Here is a 21346-nt window from a genome sequence, read left to right as displayed (position 1 = left end):
TTGCTTATACCATGCCCATTCTGTCTGATTAAAATGTCAGTTCTTGTTGAATTGTGAGTTAGAAACTGTAAAAACTGAGTCTCAATGTGATTTAGCATCAAATTATTTTCCACAAGCCACGAACTTATATCCTGAACTACATTATTTGATAATGTTTCAATATTACACACAAGATCCTTCACTACCAAGGTGGTGTCATCAGCAAACAGAAATATTTTTGAATCACCTGTAATACTAGAAGGCATATCATTTATATAAATAAGAAACAGCAGTGGCCCCAGCACCAACCCTTGGGGAACGCCCCATTTAACAGTGCCCCATTGGGACTGAACATCATTACCACTCTCAATATTGCGGAGGATTACCTTCTGCTTTCTGTTCTTAAAGTAGGAGGCGAACCAATTGTAAGCTACTCACCTTACTCCATAATGTTCCAACTTCTGCAGTAATATTTTGTGGTCAACACAGTCAAAAGCCTTTGTTAAATCAAAGAAAACACCTAACGTTCGCAACCTTTTATTTAATCCGTCCAAAACCTCACAGAGAAAAGAGACTATTGCATTTTCAGTTGTTAAGCCATTTCTAAAGCCAAACTGTACATTTGACAGCAAATTATGTGAATTTAAATGCTACAGTAACCTTGTATATACAACCCTCTCGATAACTTTAGCAAACACCGATGGCATAGAAATAGGTCTATAATTGTCAACATTATTCCTGTCTCCCTTTTTATAAAGTGGCTTCACTACCGAGTACTTTAATCGGTCAGGAAACCGATCACTCCTAAAGGAAAAGTTACAGATATGGCTAAGTACTGAGCTAACATACGTGGAACAATACTTCAGTATTCTGCTAGATACCCCGTCATATCCATGAGAGTTCTTGGTCTTTAGTGATTTAATTATTAACTCAATCTCCCTCTTGTCAGTATCATGGAGGAGCATTTCAGGTAACAGTCTCGGAACACTTTTTTCTAAGAGCGCTATATGATTCCCTGTTGGGACTATGTTTCTATTTAGTTCACCTGCTATATTCAGAAAGTGATTATTAAGTACTGTACATATATGCGACTTATCAGTAACACGGACATCCCCACTACACACTGATTCTATATTCTCGACCCGTCTCAGCAGACCAGCCACTTCCTTTACGACTGACCATATGGTTTTAATTTTATCCTGAGACTTAGCTATTCTATCTGCATACCACATACTTTTTGCCTTCCTAATGACTTTTTTAAGCACCTTACAATACTGTTTGTAATGGGCTGCTGCATTTAGATTTTGCTGTTACTAACATTTTGATATAATTGCCACTTTGTTCTACAAGATATTCATATCCCTTTAGTCAGCCACCCAGGCTGCCTGTTTGTGCTAGTACCCTGTTTTGAACGTTCTAACGGAAAGCAACTTTCAAAGAGCACGAGAAAAGTCTTGAGGAAAGCATTATATTTATTTTCTACTGTATCAGCACTATAAACATCTTGCCACTCTTGTTCCTTGATAAGGTTTACAAAAGTCTGTACAGCAACTGGATCAGCTTTCCTAAAAAGTTGGTAACTATATTTAACATGTGTTGCAGCACAAAAATCTTTTAGACTTAAAATTTGTGCATCATGATCTGAAAGGCCATTCACCTTTTTGCTAACAGAATGCCCTTCCAATAATGACGAATGAACAAAAATATTGTCTATGGTTGTTCTACTGTTCCCTTGCACTCTCGTTGGAAAGAATACGGTTTGCATAAGATTATATGAATTAAGGAGGTCTACCAGCATCCTTTTCCTTGCACAATCACTTATACAATTAATATTGAAGTCACCACATATAACTAACTTCTTGTATTTCCTATAAAGTGAACCAAGAACCTCCTCTAGCTTTAGCAAAAATGTTGTGAAATCGGAGTCTGGGGATCTATAAATAACAACAGTAAGAAGTTTAGCTCCACTAAATTTAACCACACCTGCACAACATTCAAACACCTTTTCAGTGCAGTACTTTGAAACATCAATTGACTCAAAAGGGATACCGTTTTTCACATACATGGCTACTCCCCCACACCGCAAAGAGCTCCTAGAAAAGCTGCCAGCCAACCTGTATCCTGGTAAAGGAAGCCTCTGAATTATCTCCTTATTTAAGAAGTGTTCAGATATACCAGTAATTTCAGAGTCAACATCTATAAGCAGTTCACTAACTTTATCTCTAATACCTTGTATATTTTGATGAAATATACTAATTCCCTCATTAATCGCATACCCAAGCTTTGTAGAAAGTGGTTTCTTTGTTAGAGAGACTTCCCTTAAGCAGGAATACCTATCAGCTGACTTCAATCTAAAAAAGGTACAGCTCCAACACCCACAACTACCGGAATTTTCCCATGAGTGATCCCACCACCCCCACCTATGCTGTCACCTATAAGTTTTGCCAACCTCCCCTTCCCATACCTGTTGAGGTGCCGGCCATGTCTAGTGAAACCCGTCCTGCTGATAGACTCCACCGACACCACTGAAATGTGACTCATGCCTTCTGTCATCAGCGCATCCCCAAGTCTCATGTTATTACGCCTGACGGCTGTATTAAGATGGGGCCGATCGTGACGCTGAAACGGTTCCACGAAATGCACATTCGTGTTGCCAGTCTGAGTGGCTATCTTTTCCAGGTCACCATCTATGTCATACTCCCCATCCCTATCAATACTATTACCAGCCCCACCCACAATCACTACCTGATCCTCTTTAGTAAAATCCCTACATAACCCCTCTATGTTAAAAGTCACCTGAGCCAATCCTGCATTAGGCTTCACAATGCTGGTGACCTGGTACTCACTCCCCAAAACTTCCTGCAACTGCTGGCCTACACCTCTACCATGAGAACTACCTAACAGCAGAACCTTCTTCTTTCTCTTAGACTTTGCAACTGTCCTAGCCACCGTAACTGCTGAGGTCTGCTGCATACTTCCTACATCTACAGCTACTAGAGATTCCTCTCCACTAGACTCTGACAGTTGGTCATATCTATTACAAACACCAATAGTAAAACTATCTGAAAATCTCCTTCTCCTAGCAGATCTCTTGCCAACAGCCAGATCCCATTCCCCAACCCCCTTCTCCCTCCTCACCCTATCTAGCTCCTCCTGTGCGTTTTTCAGCTGCACCTGAAGGGCACAGATCTTACGCTCCTGCTCCTCTATCAACTTACTCTTGCTACATAACCTGCAGTTCCAGGAGAGGATCTCACCAGAATGCCCACTGGCTTCCCCACTGCATTCCCCCCAGTGAAAATACTTCGAACAAGTCTCACACCGCAATCCACTACTCACGAACCTACGGCAAAGCCCACACTTCTCACTCATGGTAAAATTTTACAATTATTGAAACAAGAAAACAACTTTATCTAAGTTCCGCTACTACAATAAGAAGATGTTAAAAACTGACTACAATAATCACAAACTTGCTCTACAAGGGAAGTAACTATTATTATTGACAGTATTAATCAACAACAAATGAGAATATAACAAAATACTAACACAGACAGAAAATCAAACGTCTAATGACAGTAACGAAACTGAAAGCAGTTCGCAAAAATTTCTTCTGAAGTTATTTCACCGGAAAACACCAAGAACACCGGTTGAAGACTACTTAAGTTCCTAAATAAACTACTATACACAAACAATTAATTAGTACTTAGCTGTCGATGCGCCGCTACAGCTGCATAGTTACCCTTGCAATATATTTGCTAGTCATAGTTACTCAAGCACATTACTTGCAACAAATAGTTTCATACGTCCCACCATATTTATTTCTACAAGCACCACAAAATTCATAATTAGACCCCCTTGTTAGTTGCATCCAGTATTTACACCTGCAATTTGCTTGCAAATCAAAGTTACTAGCAATAGTTATTTGTAAGTCGCAGTTACTCACAAAAAAGCTTTGCAACTGATAGTGAATTTTGCAAGTCTGTTGCAAGTCATAGTTGGTCCTTCAAGTTACCTGTAGTTCATATTTACCCCTACAAAGTACTCATAAAAGCATAGTTAACCTCAAAAACCACCTGTAAATACTAGGACTAACATTTAATCCATAGTTATTCACATAATTGCTATGTGTAAGTAATAGCTCCTACCAGAAATTAACTGCACGTGAGAACTACATCCAAAACTTACTTTCAAGTCACAGTTACTCCAGCAAGTTATTAACAAGGAATAGTTGCCACTGGAATTTACATCACATCGTAATCACTGCTGCGAGATTCATACAAGTCATACATACTCCACAAGATTCTCACAAGCTTTAGCTACTCCCATGAGTTACTCGCAAGCCGCAGTTATTTCTGCAAGTTACTCGCAATTCACAATATCTCTCAGAGATACAGTGCAATTTGTAGCGTTGCTCTTGGGGGACGAAAATAAAAAGAACTGTTACTTTTTTTTAATGTCGAAAAAGTGAATATTTTGGTGGGCCACTTGGCAACAGAATCAGGGATTTATTACGCTATTATAACAACATACGTTGACCATTAAATACCTGAATAAGAGCAGCATATTGATATATATATTTGAGATCGTTCGGAAGAAACGTCATTTCTGTGCATTTTTATACTCGCGTAGTCATACCCGGATCAACACTAAGGGACCAGAAGATTTATAGACTTTAAAAGAAATGCAACACTACACAAAAAAGTTGGTTCAGAAATAATAGGAAAACGATAATGTTCCTTCTGCCTCATGCTGCGTTCGGCCCATCAGCGTGATCGTAATTTCTGATGATGAAGTAACACAAACAATAATTATCATTCAGTTAAATAAGGAGATGGAATCATCAAGGTTAATTTACGAAAATAAGCACACTTATCTTTAACACACTTTTTTTTAATGTTACGTACCTTTTCATATTAAATTACAATAGATGACCATTGTGGTTAAATACTTTATACATAACAGTCAAAATGTCCTCTTCACGCTGTCTGTTCGATATCAGTTACAAGAAACTACATGATCTCTGATTGGAAAAAATAACAATTAGCATATTCACTCAATATTTTCACATAAAATATAAAATACAGATGTGGAACGCAGCAAGTCCGAGTCCGCCTTTCATAGAAGACAAACAGTAAAAGGTGAGGCGCCAAAAGCCTCATTTTTTTTTTTTTTTTTTTTTTTTTTTGGTGGTGCTGAAGTCTGATCAACTTCGTTGATTTTTACTTCTGTAGGGAATGATGGAAGGGGTAAAAATTTTCTCTTTATTTATTTATTCTTCTTTCAGCTTTAGTTTGGGCACACAGAAGGGTCCTTTAACTCGCTGCTTTTGGTGTGTGTTTGAAAACATATGTGTAGAAGTGCTAAAGGACGATATGTCCTTAAATTATGGAGAATTACGTAGGGATATCATTTACGGAGGCTCAAATACTATCGCCTTCGGTACTTTATATTTGTGGTTGCGTGAGGGTTCTACCGCCCCTACTGTGGTGAGTTGTGGTGTACTGTCACATATCATGTCCAACTTCCGAAATAAGGTTCGTGCCTTCTCCTTGACCTTGTCTGAGAGGTAAGATTCGCTTAAGGCTCGATGAATGTCTTGATTTCGGATCCACCATTGGGCTCCTGTGATCCATCGTAGGCATCTGCTTTGTACAACCTGTAACTGCTTGTAGTTCGTGGCACACGTAGTACCCCAAGAGGTCGATCCATACAAAATGGATGGTTTGACTGTGGCATGGTACAACTGGAGTTTCGTGCGTTGGCTGAGGTATGAGCTCTTCAGAAAGGGGAGGAGAGCTCCCAGCATTTTGAGGCCAGACGTCTTCTTCTCCATAATGTGATGACTATACAACAGTTTGGCGTCTAGATGCACTCCCAGGTATTTAACAGTTGTTGCCCAGGGGAGTGGCTGGTCTGATATCCGCAGGCGGTCATTGACGATGGGTCTCCGATGTGTGAAGACAGTAACTTTGGTTTTTTCCGCATTGACCGTTATTTTGTTCATGTGGGTCCAGTGGTCCACTAAATCTAGTTGGCGCTGCATCCGTGTGACGAGGTGGTCCATTCTGGTGCCTGCAGTCAGGAGCGCTGTGTCGTCGGCATAGAAACTGGCAGTAACATGTGGCACTGTCGGGAGGTCGTTAGTATATAAATTAAACAGCAGTGGAGAGATGACCGATCCTTGTGGAAGTCCTTCAAGGACAGGCCATGTTGTTGAATTCTTGTCATCAATGCGAACATATAATCTGCGATCCTGAAGAAAATTGTCGAGAAGTTTTAAATAGCCGTCTGGTAAGGGAGTGGTACGTCGGAGCTTGACGATCAAGTTGCGTCGCCATACTTTATCGTAAGCCTTCTCTATATCGAGAAAGACTCCAGTAGTATGTCGTTTCTTGTTGAAATTGTCCTGGATAGATTTCGTGATGCGCAGTAGTTGTAACTCAGCCGATAGCTTCGCCTGGAAGCCAAACTGCTCCGGTCGGATGATGTTGTGTGCCACAAGGATGTCCAGCAGGCGTTTCAGTAGGACACGTTCCAGTACCTTTCCCAGCGTCGGCAGTAAACTTATGGGTCTGTAGCTGTCAGGGTGTGAGAGATCCTTGCCCGGTTTTGGTATTGGCACTATTCTGGCAATCTTCCATGCCTCTGGGAAGTATCCAGTCCTGAGGCAGCTGTTCACTATCCGGGTGAGAAGCACAACAGGCTTTCTCGGGAGGTGTTTCAATTCCGTATTGCTGATTCTATCTGCCCCAGGTGAGGTGTGTTTGCTACACTTGATAATCCTCCGAATTTCCTCCGGCGTTGTCAGCCGGGGCATAGTGTTAGTCGGGGCGTCCCGAATAGCTTCCCATTCCGCCGCTGTGGCCTCCTCTGCAAGGTGGAGTGCATCATCTCCATCCTCCGTGGGGGGCGTAGTCATCTGTTGTTGGTATGTATCCGCATACAGCTCCGCCTGCGCCAGTGAGTCGTACAAGAGGCCATGGGGTCCTCGAATTGCCCTTTTGAGGGGCTGTTGCTGTCTGAGACTTTTAACTATTCGCCATTCATCTTTGGTGCGTAATAGAAAGTTGTCCATTTTGAGTTCCCATGTGTGTTGCTTCCAGTCCTGAACCTTCCGCCGGAGTTCTCGGGTTAGTCTGAGTTTCCCGTCGATCGTCCGGATGACGGTAACGGACCCATCGTTTCCGACAGCAATTGCGCCTTGTCTTAAGCTCCTGCAGTGGTGGTGGAAACTCGTCATAATTGACTTCCGGTTGCAGGTGCTCCGTGAGTGCTCGTTGTTTCGCACTGGTAATCTTCTTCGTGAGTACTGCGACTGCCACATCAATCGCTTCTCTGATAGTAACAGCCTGGGTTGGTCGCACGTTGTTGTTGAGGTACGCTTGGAACTGCTGCCAGTCGTAAGTTCTTGTCGTCGGCAGTGGGAGTTGCAAAGTAGCCCTCTCTATGAGTCCTAACACCGGTCTGTGGTCCGACGAAAGATCATCCAGCGTCCGCAGATGGAGATTCGGGTTGATGTTCTTGATTATGGCGATGTCTAGAACATTAGCGTCTTGTGTCTGGACGTAAGGTATCCTCGTCGGTTCCCGTGGTCCATGGACGGAAACATGTAAATTCTCAGCCAGTGCAAACAACATATGTCCTTTTGGGTTAGTCTTACGGGAATTCCAGGCAACATGTTTACTATTAAGATCCCCTCCAAGGAGGATCTTGTCGTAAGCCTCTGTAACGGAGTAAAGATCTTCTGGGTGGAGAGGCTTCTTTGGGCTAAGGTAAGCCGCAATACAGGTAATGTTTCCGAGCGTCGTGTGGATTGTTACTCCCGTGGCCTCTAAAGTCTGGAGTTGAGGTAAACGTTCTTGGTGGTGACGAATACATTTTTTGATCAGAACTGCGGTCCCTCCACCCCGTTGGTCCCGTCTGTCCGTCCGGTAGATGTGCATGTTCCTCAAGCGCAGGTCGGTTGACTCGCGGAGATGTGTTTCGGAGACAAATGCTACGTCTATCTTGTGGCGATGTAAGAAGTCCGTGAATTCTATTTTCTTCGGTTTCAGGCCGTTGGCATTCCAAATGCAGAAGTTAAGATTCCTCGCGTGATGCCGTCTATCCATTTAGGGTGTTTGAAAAGCTGTCAGTACGCTTTCTACAAGCGAGAGGATAGACGTCAGCTTCTGCTGGAGGGCGGTGAGTAGTTGAAGAATATCTGTTAACGCTGGTGTTAAGGTGATCGACCAGGCAGATGACGTCTCCGCTGGTGTCGGAGTCGGCGGATGGGCATGTAGTGCTTCGGAGTACGTGCGCTGTTGTCTTGTCTGCCGTAGAGTCACTCTGGGTGCCGGTTGTGGTTGAGAGGCGATTGTTTCCACAGGGAGAGGTGCCGCTTGTTGTTGGGTGGCCGGAATCGCTGCCATGGCCGAGTTCTTAAAAATTATAGGCCGTTGTGGGGTCGACTTCTTTGGTGTCCTTCTAGTATATTTCCGTAGGAGTTCTTGAAATTTGGGGCAGCCACGGAAGGTCGCTGGATGTTCTTGTTCACAATTGGCGCACTTTGGGGGCGCCGTCCTAGGATGGGTACAATTCGATGATTTATGGGATCCACCGCAGCGGACGCAGCGTGCTGGCATGCTGCAGTAGTTCGCTGTATGCTCGAAACGTTGGCAATGTCGGCACTGGACTGGACCTTCTTTACTGTTATAGGTTTCGATTATCACTCGTGTGTAGAGCAGGTATTGGACATCATATATCTTGTCACTGTCTTTTCCGGATGGGAGGGTGACTCGGTACACAGGTTGCGGTATCAATTGTTTCGTCTTCTCGTCGCGTTCCTTAAATTGGTAGACTTGTAGCACTTTGAAGCCTTTTTCCTTGAGGGCATAGTAAAGTTGTTCTTCGGTAACTTCCGCCGGAAGGCGTTTGACAACTACTTTCAGTTCCCTGTCGTCTGGTGCTTGATGTGTAAAATAGGAGAAGTTGTGGTTCGTGAAGAATTTTATTGCACGCCTTTGGTCTTCGAAGGACTCAAAGTGGTATTTGATGCGGTCCTTTTGGTATATAGCTTTAAGGTTTCCCTCTAGAAGTCCGTTGAGCGTTTCATTGAGGTAAACGTAATCCTTTGTGTAATAAATTGTGACTGGGGGCACTTTGCGAAGCACATTCTTGTCTCTGTCCACGGCTTCTGCGGCATTAGAAGTTTGTCCCTGCGGCTTGTTGGTGGTTGATGGAGGCGCAGCTCGAGGTGTCAGTGGGGCGAATCGGTTCGTTGTGGGGATGGTCTCCGTTCGTCTCTTAGCCGGGTTGGGTAAGTCCTTGGCTAATGCGTTGCTTCTGCGCCGTTTGTTGTGTACGAGCGTAAAGTCCCCCTCTGCGTGTAGGGAGTCGTTGTCGTTGTCTGCTGGAAAGGCCGCTGCCATCTCCGCGTCGTCGACCGTTTGGTGGGAGTGCTGTGATTCGACATCTGAGTCCACAGATGGAGATGCCAGACAGGTGTCGTTATCCTGCTCTTGCGTTTCCCGTGAATAGCGGATAAGGCGTTGTATGTCCTTCAGCGTTTCTTTGTCCTCCTCCCGACATACACTCCTGGAAATGGAAAAAAGAACACATTGACACCGGTGTGTTAGACCCACCATACTTGCTCCGGACACTGCGAGAGGGCTGTACAAGCAATGATCACACGCACGGCACAGCGGACACACCAGGAACCGCGGTGTTGGCCGTCGAATGGCGCTAGCTGCGCAGCTTTTGTGCACCGCCGCCGTCAGTGTCAGCCAGTTTGCCGTGGCATACGGAGCTCCATCGCAGTCTTTAACACTGGTAGCATGCCGCGACAGCGTGGACGTGAACCGTATGTGCAGTTGACGGACTTTGAGCGAGGGCGTATAGTGGGCATGCGGGAGGCCAGGTGGACGTACCGCCGAATTGCTCAACACGTGGGGCGTGAGGTCTCCACAGTACATCGATGTTGTCGCCAGTGGTCGGCGGAAGGTGCACGTGCCCGTCGACCTGGGACCGGACCGCAGCGACGCACGGATGCACGCCCAGACCGTAGGATCCTACGCAGTGCCGTAGGGGACCGCACCGCCACTTCCCAGCAAATTAGGGACACTGTTGCTCCTGGGGTATCGGCGAGGACCATTCGCAACCGTCTCCATGAAGCTGGGCTATGGTCCCGCACACCGTTAGGCCGTCTTCCGCTCACGCCCAACATCGTGCAGCCCGCCTCCAGTGGTGTCGCGACAGGCGTGAATGGAGGGACGAATGGAGACGTGTCGTCTTCAGCGATGAGAGTCGCTTCTGCCTTGGTGCCAATGATGGTCGTATGCGTGTTTGGCGTCGTGCAGGTGAGCGCCACAATCAGGACTGCATACGACCGAGGCACACAGGGCCAACACCCGGCATCATGGTGTGGGGAGCGATCTCCTACACTGGCCGTACACCACTGGTGATCGTCGAGGCGACACTGAATAGTGCACGGTACATCCAAACCGTCATCGAACCCATCGTTCTACCATTCCTAGACCGGCAAGGGAACTTGCTGTTCCAACAGGACAATGCACGTCCGCATGTATCCCGTGCCACCCAACGTGCTCTAGAAGGTGTAAGTCAACTACCCTGGCCAGCAAGATCTCCGGATCTGTCCCCCATTGAGCATGTTTGGGACTGGATGAAGCGTCGTCTCACGCGGTCTGCACGTCCAGCACGAACGCTAGTCCAACTGAGGCACCAGGTGGAAATGGCATGGCAAGCCGTTCCACAGGACTACATCCAGCATCTCTACGATCGTCTCCATGGGAGAATAGTAGCCTGCATTGCTGCGAAAGGTGGATATACACTGTATTAGTGCCGACATTGTGCATGCTCTGTTGCCTGTGTCTATGTGCCTGTGGTTCTGTCGGTGTGATCATGTGATGTATCTGACCCCAGGAATGTGTCAATAAAGTTTCCCCTTCCTGGGACAATGAATTCACGGTGTTCTTATTTCAATTTCCAGGAGTGTATATCGAGCCTTCTGGCGTAGTCCTGGCGGTCGTCTTCATTGCTGCGTCCGTCGTGATGTGATGTTTGGCCGACGTCCGAATATGGTTTCGTCGTGTGGTGTGTAGTTTTCTGCGGTCGAATAGCGCCTGTCGATCGTCGTTCTATCCTGTCATGAACCGGTGCCGTAGCCTGGGTCGTCAACCTGGGATCCGTCCTGTGTGTTGCGGCCGCTGGAGCGTCCGACGGTCCAGGCCCAACCGACCGACCAGCGGCCGACTCCAGCGCGTCCTAGGCGGCTGCCCCGGCCGCGCGCGCATCGTCCTCGCTCGTCGGCATCGCGAACTCGACTCGTCGACCCATTTGTCTCGAAACAACAGAATTCTTTTTTATACCATTAATCGATACATATACATAGAGATTTACAGGCACCGCGCAAGAACGGCAAAGATAAAGAATAATAGATTCTGTCGCTGCTATGCGATGGTTCATCTCTTTTACTTTACAATTGTTCGATAACTTTAGGCCATCAGGCGTTTACTATTGTGCGTATATTAATGTTTGTGAGGCGAAAATTACTAATATTACACTGCCTCCCATGAGGAGGGAAGGAATACCGAAGGTATTACTTTCATCCTCATGCCCATTGGAATACTTGTAATTTTCGGGTGTAACATACAGGTTATTAAAAGTTTCATTTCATATTCATTCTATAATAAAAGAATTAACGTTTCAATTTGTAATTAATGACGGTGGATCATTGCGAATTTGTTCTGTTTTTCTGTCAGTGTTTGCATGGATTCAGTCTTTTTTGATGATTCTTAAAATTAAGGCTATAAGTACACATATTTACAAAATTTATAAGGAAATAGAGTCACACTTCATTTTTCATCGTTGCAAAAGTAATTTGACTATCACAACTGGTACACAACTTTCTGTTTTGACTGTATTCATTATATTGTCATCGTCTTGTCGATTGATTGCCTTGTCCGTTGTCGCACTTAATTATACATTTATTTTCGTCGCACATACACTATTTATGATAGACTTGGATTGTAGAGCGGCCACTGGTGATGGCTTCGACAAGGAAGTCCATATCTTTCACTTTCAGGGCTCGAGTGTGGCTCTCCAAATTATTTCACATATGAAACAGATAAAATATCATATATTAGAATAGCTTACAAAACTAATTTTATATACATATGGGATGGGATATAGGAGGATGGGATCCTTTGACGTATTTTCGCGTGCTTATTTTCATTCGTATCGTGACCTCTCATTAAAGTTTACATTTCAACAGTGCTCAGAGGTGACCTTGTGACTTGCCTCTGTGTACAATCAGTCATTATAATAATTACGTTAACTTCTCTATCTTTCAGTCTCTCGGAAGGTTTATGATACATACAAAATGTTTTCAGTACAGGATGTCAATGTTTTTGCTACAGAATGTAGCGCACAGCAACTGTGTTGGCGGTTGAACGTTTACATTATTTCGTCACGTGGTGGCTGTCCGCCTCCACTGTTGCGAGCAATCTTGAAATTCAGTCTGTGCGCGCGCACGTGACCGGAGCTTTCTTGCAGAGCGTTGATTTCGCGCTTGAGTGCCGTGCATCGCTTTTGTTCGGCGGATCGTGGCTTTGTGCTTTTTAGATTGCTGGAGGGAGCTTCTGCCACCGAAACTGCCTCACATCACTTCCTGTCCACTATCCAGTTAAGGATTTACAGGTATATGGTAGCTACCACTGCAACTGCATGTGTGGAATGACACTGATTATTACATACTGCACACATCAACGAATTTTTCACACATATGGTACAGTAGAATACTGCCACTGAAAATCGTCGAACTTTAAAACTTCACTTGCACTGTGGTGAGCGTCTGCGTGAACGGTGTATTAAAAGAAATTCTCGCTTCATAACATCACACGGTGTTTACAAGTTGATTTACATACTAATATTTACAAGAGTTCATTTAAATCGAGAAATAATCTAATTGACCACTTTGAATCAAAACAATTGTTTCTTAATTAGTCTTTTTTTAATTTATGCCTACGGTCTATTATAAGTCCTTTTTCTTTGACCAAATCCATTTCAATCTCCTTTACAAATTAATTTCATTCATAGTAATCTTTATCACGCTTGCTTATTCATTTTGTAGGCCCAATACATTTTTTTTTTTTTAGTGCTCGTCTTATTTAGTGACTTGTGAGGGGAGCTTCATTTATGTCAAAAGTTTTTCTCGTATGTGCTTGTCTTTAAAGAAAGTTCGAGGACAGATTTGAAAATAGCAATTCCGCCTCTGAATTTCGTGTAGAAATACAAACAGTCGAAAAAGAAAAGTGGGAAAAGCGGGCCTACTCGCGGATCGTCGACAGAATTTAAATTACTCTTCAACCAGGTCGAAAATTTAATTTACATTGCGCATTACAAAAGCAATATGCGCGTCGCGAACCTACTCATTTTTATATGTAGTGCCTCACTTCCTAAGCACACTTGCATCTTTACAAGTTGATCCTGAGGAGTGGATAGGATCAAGGATCTTAAAGGATTTGCACTTAGGAAAGGGATTCAATAATCACAGAGAAAACAATAAATATTGCAGTGCGCACTTAAAGTAAAATCTATCACTTCAAGCATGTATATCTAATATGTATCTTGCTGCAGCTTGCTTACTACTCTTTGCTCATTTCTTAGACTAAGTCAAGTTTATGCATTACACATTTGGGTATTAATTATCATTTGTATATATAAGCCTCTCACTAGAGTGTTGTTGTTTGCTGCTGTCGCGACCTGTGAAGCTTGGGCGAGATCCTTATTCTATTTGCTGCTAGCTTGTGAATTTGCAGTATCGCTAATGCTCAATAGTACCGTGAAGTTGCCATAATAAACCATGTTACTCATATGTTCTTTTACTCAGCTTGTTTATAGTCTGGACTCATCTTACTTTGCGTTATATAATAAACTTCCTTTTTATTCCATCACGCTTTTGCTTAAGGTTAACGTCAGGCCTTTTTTAGAACAATTGCACTGCGTTATCAATCTGTTCATGCTTAATCCTAGATATCTGTTTACTTCAAAGAGATGTTATTTCATCGCTGACACATCACTGTGCTGGAACTTACAAGTTAAATCTACCGACTGTTTTGCGCTAACGGGTGGTGCCTTATTTACGTCACATTTGAAAATAGGGAATAACCTCATGGAATCGAATCTTTTCACACAACTTTCCTCTTTTGTCTGGACGTTTAAGTATTTTCTTTTAAAACAGATCATTAATTTGTCCTCGATTAAATTTCACTTACTAATACTAAGCACATGTAATCATCATTTTCATATTACTATTTAGTAAGAGAAGTGCATTATTCGCTCCTTCCTGCTCATTCTCAAATTACTATTTAGCGAGAGAAGTGCATTATTCGCTCCTTCCTCTTTCCTCATTTTAGTACCTCGGGGCTAATTAATACCTCTCGAGTACATCATTTTTCTTACATACTAACTTATAATTAAAATTGAAAATCGCCTCTAGGACATGTCCTCCTGTTTACATAAAGATTATTCATGTAAATACTTGTCTACAACTTATTCTGTATTTTATTTTCCAGACACGTTGTTTTGATACATAAGGTTTCCTTTTAGCACCGGTTAACGTCAGTAGTCAGTTCAGTTCAGTTCAGTTCTTGTTACTCATTGGTTAATCCTGATCTCCAATACCTTAGAATTTTCTTACAGCTTAAATTAACTTAATTCCTGGCGTTATAAAATTTTCTTAAACCATGATGGTGGAACAATCCTTTGATTTTATTCATGGCAGTGTCAGATAACAAATAGCAACCAATGTGTGGTTTCCTCATTATCACAAAGGGACTTTCATAAATGTGTTGCCACTTACGATTCTTCTTTAACAACAGGGATGGTTTAAAGTGAGTCCTGGCTAATACCTTTTCTCCTTCTTTGAAATCTATGACTCTGTTTACCTTCTTATCAAATGCCTTTTTTCGGAGGTTAGCATACGTTGTCAATGATATGAGAGCTTGCCTGATCTCTGCGTCTAGGTCCAATTCGTTGTCTTGTAACTTTGGAAGGGGGTCTATCCATTCATTCCTTTCTTTTGATCTTGACATTAACTCATGTGGCGTGAATCCGGTCGACAGATGAGGAAGGTGGTTTACAATCTGTTCGAAAGGTGTTACGAAGTCTACCCACTTAGATTGCTTATTCGAAATGTACGTCCTTATAAATCTGCTAAATTCTTTGAAGATTCTTTCTGTCGGATTCGATTGCAGTCGAAACAGGGATATCAAAATTTGTTTGATTCCATGGCGAGCAAGAAATGCACGCCACGGGCGAGATGTGAAATTTGAAGCATTATCAGACAAGATTGATTCTGGAACCCCGAATCGTAGGAAATAATCATTTTCAATGCGACGAGTTATTGGATTAGCACAAGAAGATTTTACTGCGTACAGTCTTATGTGCTTAGAAAAATTGTCCAGGATTGCTACTAAGTATTTAGCGCCTCCCCTACCGGTGGGTAGTGGACCTGCCAAATCAATACTAAGAAGCTGGTTTGGCCTTTCAGCAATTATTGGATTTAGTGGGATTGAAGTGGAAATGTTTAATGATTTTGCCTTTGAACAGATAACACAGTTTCTCAATAATTTATGGATTCTCTGGTGTAGATTCGGAACATAACAGTAAGTCGAGATTTTCCTTTTACATTTTTCTGGTCCGTAGTGACCCCATGAAATGTGAGTACCACAGAAGATGTTCAATGAAATTTCGAGGGATGCAAACACACCACCTCTCAGATGACTCAGACGTCTTATGAAATAGCACTTGGTTATGAACTTTATAAAACTTGGACAACTTGTGGGCTGGATTTTCGTGAAGAATTTGTCTAACCTTTTTCCATTTTGGATCTGTATTTTGAAGAATCTGAATCTGCCTACATAACTGAAGAAAATACTTTCTGTGAATTGGATCTTTCATTAACAAAACTTTATAATTAGACATTTGTTCCACCAGTTCGCTGGTTTCTGGTAAGCCCTCAGATGAGCGAGAAAGTGCGTCTGCTATGACATTATCTTTACCTTTTATATATACAATGTCAAAGTCATATTCCTGCAGGAATAAGCACCATCGAGTAAGACAACTTGCATGTAAGGAGGAATGATAAGGCTTGATGGTCTGAATAGACTTTAATTTTTCTTCCATAGATATAATACACTCCTGGAAATTGAAAGAAGAACACCGTGAATTCATTGTCCCAGGAAGGGGAAACTTTATTGACACATTCCTGGGGTCAGATACATCACATGATCACACTGACAGAACCACAGGCACATAGACACAGGCAACAGAGCAAGCACAATGTCGGCACTAGTACAGTGTATATCCACCTTTCGCAGCAATGCAGGCTGCTATTCTCCCATGGAGACGATCGTAGAGATGCTGGATGTAGTCCTGTGGAACGGCTTGCCATGCCATTTCCACCTGGCGCCTCAGTTGGACCAGCGTTCGTGCTGGACGTGCAGACCGCGTGAGACGACGCTTCATCCAGTCCCAAACATGCTCAATGGGGGACAGATCCGGAGATCTTGCTGGCCAGGGTAGTTGACTTACAGCTTCTAGAGAACGTTGGGTGGCACGGGATACATGCGGACGTGCATTGTCCTGTTGGAACAGCAAGTTCCCTTGCCGGTCTAGGAATGGTAGAACGATGGGTTCGATGACGGTTTGGATGTACCGTGGACTATTCAGTGTCCCCTCGACGATCACCAGTGGTGTACGGCCAGTGGAGGAGATCGCTCCCCACACCATGATGCCGGGTGTTGGCCCTGTGTGCCTCGGTCGTATGCAGTCCTGATTGTGGCGCTCACCTGCACGGCGCCAAACACGCATACGACCATCATTGGCACCAAGGCAGAAGCGACTCTCATCGCTGAAGACGACACGTCTCCATTCGTCCCTCCATTCACGCCTGTCGCGACACCACTGGAGGCGGGCTGCACGATGTTGGGGCGTGAGCGGAAGACGGCCTAACGGTGTACGGGACCGTAGCCCAGCTTCATGGAGACGGTTGCGAATGGTCCTCGCCGATACCCCAGGAGCAACAGTGTCCCTAATTTGCTGGGAAGTGGCGGTGCGGTCCCCTACGGCACTGCGTAGGATCCTACGGTCTTGGCGTGCATCCGTGCGTCGCTGCGGTCCGGTCCCAGGTCGACGGGCACGTGCACCTTCCGCCGACCACTGGCGACAACATCGATGTACTGTGGAGACCTCACGCCCCACGTGATGAGCAATTCGGCGGTACGTCCACCCGGCCTCCCGCATGCCCACTATACGCCCTCGCTCAAAGTCCGTCAACTGTACATACGGTTCACGTCCACGCTGTCGCGGCATGCTACCAGTGTTAAAGACTGCGATGGAGCTCCGTATGCCACGGCAAACTGGCTGACACTGACAGCGGCGGTGCACAAATGCTGCGCAGCTAGCGCCATTCGACGGCCAACACCGCGGTTCCTGGTGTGTCCGCTGTGCCTTGCGTGTGATCATTGCTTGTACAGCCCTCTCGCAGTGTCCGGAGCAAGTATGGTGGGTCTGACACACCGGTGTCAATGCGTTCTTTTTTCCATTTCCAGGAGTGTAGTTAAATCGCCTAAAAGCCCATATTACGGCAAGTGCCTCCAACTCCGTAACCGAATAAGACTTCTCACACTCTGATAACACTCGACTCGCAAAGCTAATCACTTGGATTTGCTCGTGTCCATTTACTAATTGAATCTGAAAAAGACAAGCGCCGATACCCACAAAGGAAGCGTCTGCAGTAATACAAAATTCCTTATCCATCTGAGGATGATGGTGAATGTTACTGTTAACCAGACTTCTTTAATTTTCTTAAATCCGTCTTGGCATTCCGGCGTCCAATTCCAGTGTGAATTCTTTTTTAAAAGGTTGTGAAGAGCGGGATTGTTCAATACCTGATTGGGAACAAAACGTATGAAAAATGACGTAAGACCGATAAATCCTCTCAGTTGCCTTTTTGTAACAGGGGTTGGAAAGTTTTTTATAGCAGACAATTTTTTCGGGTCGGGTTTAATTCCTTCAGGGGTGATGATGTGTCCTAAAAATTTAATTTCACTTTTTACAAACTTGGATTTCTTAAGATTTGCTGTAACACCATACTCTCTGAATCGTTGAAATATCTTTTGCAGAAGGGCCACATGATCTTCCCAATTTTTCGATGCTACAAGAACGTCATCCACATAGACTGTTACCTCATCTAAAAGTTCAGGACCTAGTACATAGTCAAGGGCAGAAATAAAAATTCCGGAACTCACATTTACTTCAAACGGTACAACTTTGAAATGGTAAGATCTACCTGCAAATATAAACGCAGTGTACTTCCTAGACTCTTGCGCAAGTTTTACTTGCCAGTAACTGCTTTTCAAATCAAGGGTGCTCAAATACTTAACTCCATGAAACTTCTGCAGATGCTCTTCAAGAGCCTCTGGTCTCATTCTTATGGGTATTATAATTTTATTGATTAATCTTGCATCTAGAACTAGCCTTACGCTACCATCTGATTTTAGTACAGACAATAAAGGACTCGAATAAGGTGAATGAGATACTTCTATCACATTCCAGCGTAACATTTTCCTGATTCGCACTTGACAGCTTCGCGTCTCGCATATGGAATGGAATAGCTTGTTCTACAGTAGGTTGAATGGGGCAGGACATCCATTCGATATTCAAAGCCTTTTATTAGTCCAGGTTTCTTAGAAAATACTTGCGCGTAATCTGTTAACAAATTGTAAAGCTCATTCTTCTGTTGTTTGGATAATTCAGTGGGCTCACTAGCTTTACAGTATAATTCATTCTGACCGGGAATTAGGTCTTTATACTCATCGTCATTAACTTTTTCAGGATCTGTCATGTCTTCTGTCTGACTGTACTGTTGTCTTTTAGTCCATGGCCGTACTGCTATTTGAAGCACCCCAAAGTTTGTCTTCACCTTACTTCGTAACAAATTTACAGTTACTTGTTGATGGCTCGCTACTAGAGTACAGATTCCACACTCGATGTCAATTTTAGCTTTCGTCTGCCTCAAGAATTCCATACTCAGGATACATGGCACTGATAGGTTTTTAACAATAAGAAAAATGCACGTTACTGAAATAGACTCTATCTGGATTTGAAGCTGAGTCTGAAGATTTACACGTTGTGTTAGTGGACCAATTGCTCCCGATACGGTGCAACCTTGAATTGGAAGTGATAATACTTTGCATACAGAGGATATTTGCTTAAATAAACATAAAGATAAGACATATATATTATCTCCTGTATCTACAATAGCTGTTACTGGTATGTTGGCAATTGATACTCTTATGGAAGCTTGAACTTGTTCGTCCCATACGTCATCATTGTCTTTCGTCTCAGTGTCTGCTACTAGATCATCCCGTAAGTTTGTCTCTTTGTCGTACCTAATTGCTTTAATTTCGTGTGGACTAAGGGACAGGGTGCCCCCATTCAAACCTACAGCATCCTCTAGGAGGCTCAAAGGTGCTGCTTTTAATTTTCCGCTCGGCGCTTGCTTTCCTGCTGATTTATATTTCTTAAAGTTTCTTCCGTCTGGAACTGGTGTTGGTTTTGTGGTACGAACTCGGTTGGAAATGGATCTTGTTGTCCTGGCGTATTCGCTTGCGCATAATAAATTTGCGTATTATGCGGGCGTTTAGGCTTCAGACTTGCCAAAGGTCCGTTCGCTTGTTGCGTGAAGTGTATATTTTGTGGCTGAGAGGTATTTTGCTGTGGCTTGTGTTGATTGTAACCGTTACTGAAAGGTGTACATTGGTCTCCACCTTGATTGTGCCATTTATTTCCTTTCCACTGATGATTTGAATCGTAAGACTGATCGTTTTGATAATTACCGTCGATCGGTTGCGTGTTTCCATATTGCTGGGGCTGTGTGTTATAAAGTGCATTTTCGTACTGAGGTGGTGACGAATTATATATTGGATTGTATCTCTGCCCGTTATTGTACTTATTTTTGTATTTGCTGTTGGAGTACGTAGTGTGTTTATTTTTGAAACTGTTGTGGGGTTGGTACTGGCTGTCGCTGTGACGCGCTTTCGCTCCGCCACCATTGTTGCCTGCGTATTCTGTATTGTGCTGGCCGCCTGCACTGAAGTGAGCGTTGCCAACATCAACTCTAGCGTCCTCGTAAATCAGATCTAACGAGTCTAACACAGATAGGAAAGTGTCCGTATCGTCCTCAGACACGTTTACTAACTTTTCTCTGATCGCAATCGGTAGCTTAGTTTTTAGAATCATAATAACGTCTTTGGCGGTGATCGGCGAATCCCAGAACTTGATTTTCGCTAAATACTTTTCAAAATATCTTCTCAAACTACCGCGCTTAATGTTAAACACTTCGGCGTTGTAAACCTCTTTTCTCAGGCGCTGCTGCACACCAGAACTCCAGAATTTAGCTAAAAACATCTGTTCAAACTCTTTGTAACTTTTACAAGAGTCGACCATTTCGGTTCCCCATAAGGCAGCATCGCCTACGATAAATCCACTAACGAATTGAATTCGCTGGCGGTCACTCCAGCTATTCAGGAAAATTCCTGAAAAATTTCGGAGGAACACTATAGGATGAATTTCTCTTTTCTGTGGGTGAAAGGTCGGAAAAATACGATGTTTGATCACGCTTTCCTCCTGCATCAAACTGACAAAAGTGGGTGGGCTGGTGCTCTGCTTCTATAGAACTACGAGTTTGAGCGTTATCAAATGGTGAACGGTAATGTACCTGCTGTTGTTCATTACTTCGTGGTGAATTATTCCAGTCTCCTGACACGGGAGGTGGGGAATTTTCAACTTGACATTTTAGTGTACGAACTTCATAAACTATCTGTTGACGCCATTCAGGTAAATCTTGAGCTAACGTTCGTCTTATCTGGCCTAATTCTGACATCACCGTGTCTCCTGTTTTTCCAGGGGCTGCCAATATTTCAAAGGTCACGTTTTTGACCGTTTGCCTGAGTTCGTTCTTGACCTTGTTTTCTATGAATCAGTCTTTGTTTTTTATCCACTCTTGGTAGTGGTCGGACAATGCTTCAGCATGTGCCTTAACAGTATTCTTTATTTGATCCTCTACATTAAGAGTCTCAATCTGTTTGGGAAGATCATCAACAACATTCTCGATCGGTTCTACTGCGGTTTTAACTCCTTTGACCTCATCAGAGATTGCAGTATAATCTTCTTTTAAGGTCGCAGCTTGTTTTTGATATTCCATCACTTTTGAATTTATCTCTCACTTGGCTGCTTCGATTTTTTTATCTAACCGTTTTGAAATATCCTCTATTTTTGACTCTACTTGTGTGTCAATTTCTAG

General features: G+C 43.6%; 1 long non-coding RNA gene across 2 annotated transcripts in view; it reads right to left on the bottom strand.

Annotated features, from left to right (window-relative positions):
• Window positions 1–21346, bottom strand: part of LOC126416473 (uncharacterized) — a 44015-nt gene that overhangs the window by 21137 nt on the left and 1532 nt on the right. Inside the window, exon 1 of one of the 2 annotated variants that reach the window (XR_007575464.1) lies at window positions 4884–5081. The exons of the other annotated variant lie outside the window; for it this stretch is intronic. This is a non-coding gene — a long non-coding RNA (uncharacterized LOC126416473). Of the gene's footprint in view, window positions 1–4883; window positions 5082–21346 lie in introns of those variants that run through there. 2 annotated transcript variants of the gene reach the window in all.

This window comes from Schistocerca serialis, chromosome 8 (genome assembly GCF_023864345.2).
Source record: "Schistocerca serialis cubense isolate TAMUIC-IGC-003099 chromosome 8, iqSchSeri2.2, whole genome shotgun sequence".
In the NCBI taxonomy this organism is placed as follows: domain Eukaryota; kingdom Metazoa; phylum Arthropoda; class Insecta; order Orthoptera; family Acrididae; genus Schistocerca; species Schistocerca serialis.
Note: the sequence above shows the minus strand (reverse complement) of the source record. Positions and strands in the feature narration are given on the sequence as shown.